Source organism: Crocuta crocuta, unplaced genomic scaffold (assembly GCF_008692635.1).
Source record: "Crocuta crocuta isolate KB4526 unplaced genomic scaffold, BGI_CrCroc_1.0 scaffold26, whole genome shotgun sequence".
Classification (NCBI taxonomy): Eukaryota; Metazoa; Chordata; class Mammalia; order Carnivora; family Hyaenidae; genus Crocuta; species Crocuta crocuta.
In genome coordinates, this window is record NW_027532249.1 from 17,800,602 (window position 1) to 17,808,745 (window position 8,144).

Genomic DNA, 8,144 nt, shown 5'->3' on the forward strand with positions numbered 1-8,144 from the left:
TAGAATAAATATCAAATACATAGCTGGGTCTACAAGTGGGGAATTTAATAGGGCATTTTGAGAGGTAATTATGTCTTAAGGAGTATTCTGCAAAAAATATATGCCAATAATTTCCAGGAATTCTAATTGAATAGTACTTAGTGTAAGTATGTTGGGAAAATTCAAGGTGAACCAAAGTTCTAAGGTAAATAATTAGGTAAATAATTTCTCCTACTTGGGAGTCTGGTAATTTGCAAATCCATTTCTATTCTAAATGCTGTTATAATTCCCTGAATGGCAAAATCTGAAAATATGACTTTGCTGGACATTTTAGCAAACAACAGAAGTGGTAACGTAAGGATAGGATAAATACCTAAAATATTTAACCATCCGTACAACTTGGGTTCTGGCCACAAATAACCAGTAAGACCATCCCCATGCATCTAGCTGACTGCTAACCCCATCTGAATAATGGAGTCTCATTCTTTAATGGTAAAAGTTCCTAATTGAAAATAGAATACAAATAGTAGAAAGTAAAAGGGTATTAATGGTTCCTGCTTTTAGTCCAATAATGTCATTCACACATAAGCATATTTTTTAATACGTTGAGAAAACTAATTGGAGGGGAATAAATTACCCTCACTCTAATCTGTTCAATGAAGTCTGTGGGAAAATCAAATTTATTTAGAGATGTTCCTAAAACATCAAGCCTGCTTTCAATTTTGGAATTTCTTTTTTTTTTTTTTTAAGTAGATAATCAGTGCCATCAGTTTATTTACATCTCCCCAGACTGTATTTGCTTCCAGTAACCTGTACCTATAGTCACAGCTTCAATTCCCTCTGTGATCATAAAGGAAACAATATAAATGACTACAAAGCTAAGTGAACTTTGAGCTTCTTGCTTCTGAAGCTAATGGAAAAGCGTATAGTACATTCTTCATTTGAATTGACAAAATTGTCTTATTTCGCTTTCCCATTTTCACATATTGCTAACGGGGGCTTCTGAAATTTCTTTCACTAAACTGCCTGGATGTATTCTTCCTTTTCTTAACTACATTCTTTAGTGTGTTAGATCTCAGCATAGGGTAGTGTTGAAGCACAATAGTAAAAGGAGGTACAATGAGGCTAGTGCCTGGAAGAAGTCAGATCTGTTTATAATAACCGGCNTGATGGAGTTAACAGTGCCAAGAGGGAGGAAGTCTTTGCTTTCACAATCTTTGCCTCGATTCCTTACAAGAGTAAAAAGCATAACAAGAAGAGGCAGATTGCCAATAAATTTTCACTGCCTACACAGATCTTTGTGCTGCTCAAATGAAAGAAATTCCTTATTTTCCTTATCACCTCCACAATTCAACATCATCAAGTTCATCTTCTCTTGATTCCCACTGCACCACTACACTCTCATTAGAAATTGTAACAAAAGTAGGCCAAATAAAGTTAGGGGTCAGTCTGAGGTTGAGCACTGGGCCATTCAATTGACCAAGAAGCTTCCAGCAAGAATGAACAATATATACCAAAACAATCATAGATCAAATTGTGTTCTGTACAATAGCTGCATTCCCTTTGTAGGAAAAGCTATCTCTCATGATTGGGTAAATGCCCTTCCAGGTAAAGAATCTTGTGATTATGTCAAAACTATTGGTTATTCACACACACACACACACACACACACACACACACACACACTATGAGTTTCATCTTAACTGTTAAGAGTTTACATTAAAAAGTTGCATTCTTTAAAAATAATACAATACACAATGTTATAAAAAACATCTAAGATGGATGTGGAGTGGAAAGTAATCTAAGAAAATAACCAATTCTTACTTACAGCGTGGTCAGTTCAAGATGCTTTCTGTAGCTAATATTGGAATAGCATTTCATATAACTCTTCATTCTCAAAAGCAGGTCTTATGCTGTGGTCTGGCAGTTCAAATATTAGAAGTGAAAATTTTGAGTTTCCCTCTCAATTCCCTCCAGTTTGTAGGGTCTTACACTCTCCTGTATGTTTCATATACAGGTAATTTTCAGAACTCTCTTATCTCTCTGTAAATACTCTATATTTTGCAAAGAGAAGAGATGCTGGTGTGCTTTTAGTGTGTCAACAGTGCATAGACTGCATACATCTAGGACAGACACCACAGCTATCTATACCACTTCTCCTGGCTCTGCTTCTATATGCTAGCGCAGGACACATTTATTTCAAGCAACATAAAAAAATTCTAATACAAGAGTTTATTGGGTTGGTAACAGAGTTCGGCCTCTTCTGTGGGCATACTTCACAGCACTGTTTTATGGTACAACTTCTAATATTGAACCAGTACAGTTCTTTGTTTGCGTAAACATGTTTCAAGGGCATTCATAATACAACTTCAAATATTACCCCCTTTCCTGTTTTCTTAGTGCCTGAAATTATGTGTGTGTGTGTATATATGTGTGTGTACATATAACATGTACGTATATACAGATGCATGCATATACATACACACACATGTGTGTATATTGTCTCTGTCTATATGAGAGCCTTCAATGCTTTTTGGAGACATGAATTTAAACACGGTTAAGGCCTAGGAGAACTAAAATACTAGCCAGCTTGCATAATAGTTCATCAACACTCATGGTCACTCACCAAAGAGAGATTTCTAAGAGAAAGGAGGACCAGAAGAAGTAAACTCTTATAAAAGTGACAGTGACAGAAAAACATTAAAACATGAGCTTGAGTTTGATGGTCAGAGAAGGCAGGAGACCAGGGGATCAGCAGGACAGTCCCACTTAAAAAAAAAAAAGAAAAAGAAAAAAAGGATAGATGAGTAAAGGCATGAAGAATAATCCATGCCGCCTTAAAAATCTTGTTTACCTAGTCCTATGGCTCTCCTCAGGGTCAGAACATCCCTAGAGAATATTTTGGGAAGGGCTGGGTACATTCTGGTTTCTCACAGTTATTGGGAAAGGGGAGTGTGGTTAGCTTTCAGTGAGGAGGAACAGTCCTATGTAATGAAGAATTTCCCCAAAGAGCCCACACATCATGCAATGTCCCACTGAACTAAACTTACAGTGAATATCAGTCCATAGAATGTGGTACGTAATCGCAATTGAGCATTTTACAAGAATTTCTGCTGAAAGCCCGGACATTGACAATTAAAGTGCTGCAATGAAAAATTTAATCATTCCATATAGTTTGCCTAACTCTAGAACTGATAGACCACAATAGCATAGAAAATAACCCCAAAGAGGCAATATCAGCATAAATCAATAATTTTTATTTTAGAAGTGTTTTATCTGTTATTATTGATGATATGCTGGGTAACCTGCAGAATCCTATGAAGTAGACTTCACACGAGTAACACGATGAAACTATTCCATAAAATAGGCTTGGAATTTTGGTGGAAGTATATTAATAGTATTTATTCTCTCATTTGCAGAATATCACACTTCCACATTTTCTCCATTCTGACAGTCTATAATTTGACATGGCATATTTTCCCTGGAATGATTCCCATTATAGTCTTCTTTATCACATACAAATAAGTCTGGTTTGTAATCATCCTAGCATACTTTCAGTCTAGCCTGTTCTTTCATCTTCCTATACTTCTTTTTTTAAAATATAGTTTATTGTCAAGTTGGTTTCCATATAACACCCAGTGCTCAGCCCAATAAGAGCCCTCCTCCATGCACATCACCCATTTTTCCCTCTCCCCACCCCCTATACTTCTTGTATAGAATGTCTTCTGATGTTTTCATTTGTCTTCAATGTAAATGTACCCATTACATATACATGCAAGCTTCAGCTACTTTAATATATGCTACAATGAAGACATCCTCAGACATTAGTATAGTTGCTAATTAGAAATTAATTTTATTTTAACAAAATATTTGCTATTAAAAAAGAGACTAAGAGGGTTGAGAACTATAGTTTGGTCCACGGTGACTACTCAGTGGATGACAGAAGATAAAAAAAAAAAAAAAAAAAGTGAAAAGCCTTCTGCATCTACCTCTGTACTGTTTCATTTCGTGACTATTGTGTGGAGCCGATACTGTGATGGCCAGAAAGAGTTAACTCCTCTAGCTCCCCAACTTACTACATGGGAGCAGAATGAGTCAGGAGATCAGGTTTCTAGTTTCTGCTCTGCTGCTAACTACCAGTGTGACCTTTAGCAGCTCCCAGTGATCACTGTGGGTCCCTATTTCCTTAACTGTAAAATGAGGGCATTGGAATAAATTACTTTAAAGGTCCTTTCCAGCTCTATAACAAAACGCATAATTTTGATTCTAAGACTTAGGCAACTGATCAGAAGAAACGGATTCCTTTAACAAATGTATATAAAATATATCCTGTGGGTCTCAATTATATTTCCAACCACAATATTTCTTTTAAAATATTCAGTCTAAAGACTCAAGTCTTTAAAAAAAAATGTCACGTCCTATAAAAAATAAAAAATGTTTCCTCAAAAATGAAGTACCCCTACACTTTCAGTAGTGAGCACATTTATTATCAGAACATAGGCACCACTCTGAAAGGGACAGCTACTTTATTACCATTCCGCTCACTGCGGTAAAAGTTAGTTTTACTTTCTGCTTTGAATTCCTGAAATAAAAATGGTCTTATCTGCTCTTCCAATCATATATTTTTTTAGCAGCTCTAACCTTCCCCACAGAGGTTTTATAATAGTCCACAGAACTAACAATTCAACAAAATCTATATACAACGGAACACTGACTATAAACAAGGTGTTTAACAGCCAGTACTATGGTGTGAATCAACTTCTTGCTCAAGTAACTATTTCATCCACAACCAATTTTACCCTAAGCTTTTGAAAAACACAATAGAAATCTGTTAAATTGCCAGTCTTGCTGAACTTCAACTATTTTATCTAACCAGGTCCTCGGTAACAATAGATACTTGAGAGGTTCTCATTTCGATGAAACGTACCTTGATTTGGAGCGTAGGCACAGAGCTCAAATGGACCAAATCCCTTATTCTGGTGGTGTTTTGCGGTTTCTCCTTTAGAAAGTACCTACATAAGGCTTAGGAATATCACCTTAACACACACACACGTGTATGCTTGAGTAAAACCTCAGGCTTACAGAGGCAGCTTAGTAAGATTTATAAACCAGAAGATTCCTGTTGGATTTTCAGGACTACCTACTATCATTAAAAAAACAAAAACATATTAATCACCTCTCTTATAGGTCAAGTGGGATTGAATTTCTCAAATTTTGATTGAAAGGCTTTTATTTTTCCAGGGACATGTCTAATTCTTAAAACACATTCATTAAATAGGCACACAATCAAGTCTTGATCATGTTTCTGTGAATTATATATGTTCTACTGCGAAGTTGCCAGACCAGGTTTGCTTATTTCTATCACCCGGCTTGTTTCTGGGCAGATTGCCATCTGTACCACCTCCCCATAAATCGTTTTCGGTGTTTGAGGTATACAAACTCATTTAAAAATTAACCTAAACAAAACAATTAGAAAGGCAACTTGCCCACTATAACAATGAAAATCTTTTTTAAAACAAACATGTTAATACATTCCAAAGACAAAAAGAAATGACTTTTTAAATAGCCATGATTTTGGATTATCTTTGCCTCTATTCTTCTCATTACCATGAATAATTCAGGGTGCTTACTATACATAGTGAAACCATTTCCCCTCAATAATTCATTTTTAGTATACAGAAAAATAAGATCTAACACATCCTTGTGTATTTCCAAAGGTTTAAATGAAACCATATTTTTAAAGGCAACTTAACTTTCAAAATTATCTACATAGTTTGGGTTCATTCCCTTCAGTGCTATACCAGTAATAAGTAAAGAGAATCTTATGCCTTTCAAGGCAAAAGCAGTATAGAGGGTATAGAGGAGTGTAGCAGGTTAGAAGGTAGAAACCTCATGTTTCTTTGGTTCTTGATATTCTTCTGGTACATATCAATTATTTGCAAAGTGTGGGAAAGATTGCCAATATCTTTTTCCTTAAAAATATGGAAGTGCTTTAGAACATCACACCTAGATGTGAGTAAAAAGAATTTCCCAACGTTCTGGCTGCATTAAAGGAACAACACATTTATTATGCAACTTAATGTTGAGTGATAAAAACATCCTAACATTCCGGTTGTAGCTATAGCAAACATCCCTAAATGTGAAAGGCTTCATGGATTGGGGGGGCAGGACTAAAAACCCCAAATATTGTTTTAATGATGCCATAAACATGGTGTGAATCTGCCCCCTGATTACATACAAACCCATCCAAGTTCCCAAACACAAATATAAAGAGTACTACATGGATATGTTATTGATATCCTATGCAATACCTAAACCTCAGTCTATGTGGGAAACAATGTGTAGATCTTCGGTCTACTTAATTTGGGGTTTGGAATATTAAGTTCCCATTTTGTAAATTCTTCTTGGGGCAGATGTTTTATCCTTCTGGAACCACACTAAATTTTTGCAGTCACGGGGCTGTTTAATGCACTGCTTCAGAGCACCAAATGCTACCCTTGTGACAAGGAAGAAAGGGAAAGAATGACATCAGGAGGAGCCGTACCAACTCTCAGCTTCTCTTTGGTAACAAAAAGGTGGGGGGGTGGGGGAAGCAATCAAATTTCACTGAACTTTATACATCAGCTTTGGCCAAAGGCTTTAAAACTTTCTTGATTTCTTCTTTCATTGAAAATAAAAGGAGAGGAGCTTTTAGTATAACAAGCCAAACACGGCAGTTCCCAAACTTGGGTCAACATCAGATAGCATGGCAGCTTTCGGGATATTCACAGAAATGTATGAAATGAGGATGTATGTTTTGATACCTGTGAAAATAAAACATTGCGTTTTAAGTAAGTGGGAGAGAACAGATGGTTGGCAACGATTTAAAACATTTATGTATTTGGACTGTCACCAAGCCTCTGTATTAAAAAATATGGTGTTTAGTCAGTACATACCAACATCTATCTGCAAGGTGCTCATTTTCTGGAGGTTGCTACTATAATAAAGAAGATAAAACTCAAATGAGGCACAAGGCAAATCCTTCCTGTTTTCTCAGGGCGTTCAATGTGTGCCTTTCTTGTTGACTATATTGAATCAAAATGTTTTCTGTGTGATGAGAGGATTTTAACTTTTCTTCAATAAGTAGTCAACTGTAAGTGTCCAGGATTGTATTCCTTTTGAATGCATTGGGTTGAACTGTAATTTTGTTCTGTATATTTGATTCACTTTGACTAAAGCCCTTAAAAACCCCGTAAGCAATAATAAAATTGTGTAGTCGAGAGTAGTCTTGCCCATGAAAAACAATAACATTCTCCTTACCCTCAATTTGGTAGACAGGCATATGGTGTTATGATTATGCACTGGAATTGGCAGGTGCCCGACCACTGAATCAGGAAGACAGATAAATACTGGATATTGCCACACTGTATTTTGGTGTGTATGTGTGAGTCCACAAGAAGCCTTTGTCCGTTAAACCCGGTAAACCAGTGACAGTACAGACAGAACTGTATACAGAGGGATTAAGGCAATGTTTGGAGTTAAAGCAAAGAAAAATAAACACTGTGAATAACACTCTTAATCACCATCAAAACTGCTTAAAGGGGAGTCCCATTAAACATCTCCAAGTGTTTTGATTTGGTTCTGATAACATAATGGGGAAAAAGTCACACAAACTTGTCATCCCTTTCAAAACCTTGGCAAGATTCAGGGACAGTTTGCTGCTGGGAGGGAATTGGGGGTGGACCTTGCAGGCAGCGGAGCTTGGACGAGCAGCGGTCAAGGCTTTGCACCTGTGAACTTAGTTGGAACTAACTCCTGACAGGCATCAGACAGAACACCTTTTAACAGAAATATGCTGGAAGACAGGATGTTCAAACGGGGCAGAAGGGCGAACGGGTAAACCGTAGGAAAGTAACAGCAGCAGCAACACAACAATCACACAGTACCTACTCTTCCCCAAACGACTTCCTCCTCCTCCCCACGATACCCCTCCCAACCCCTTTGCTGGGGCCCGATCCACCCGGGCTCCGATTTTCCTAACTTCCCTCCTACACCGCCCGCAGCCTTAGCAAGAGCTGTGAGCAAAGTCTTGGAGCGTGAGGCCGATGCAAAAGAGGCACCGCTCGCTGCAGAGATGCTCATCTTTCTGCCGAACATGCTGGAGGACCGGATAAACCGGCATCAGA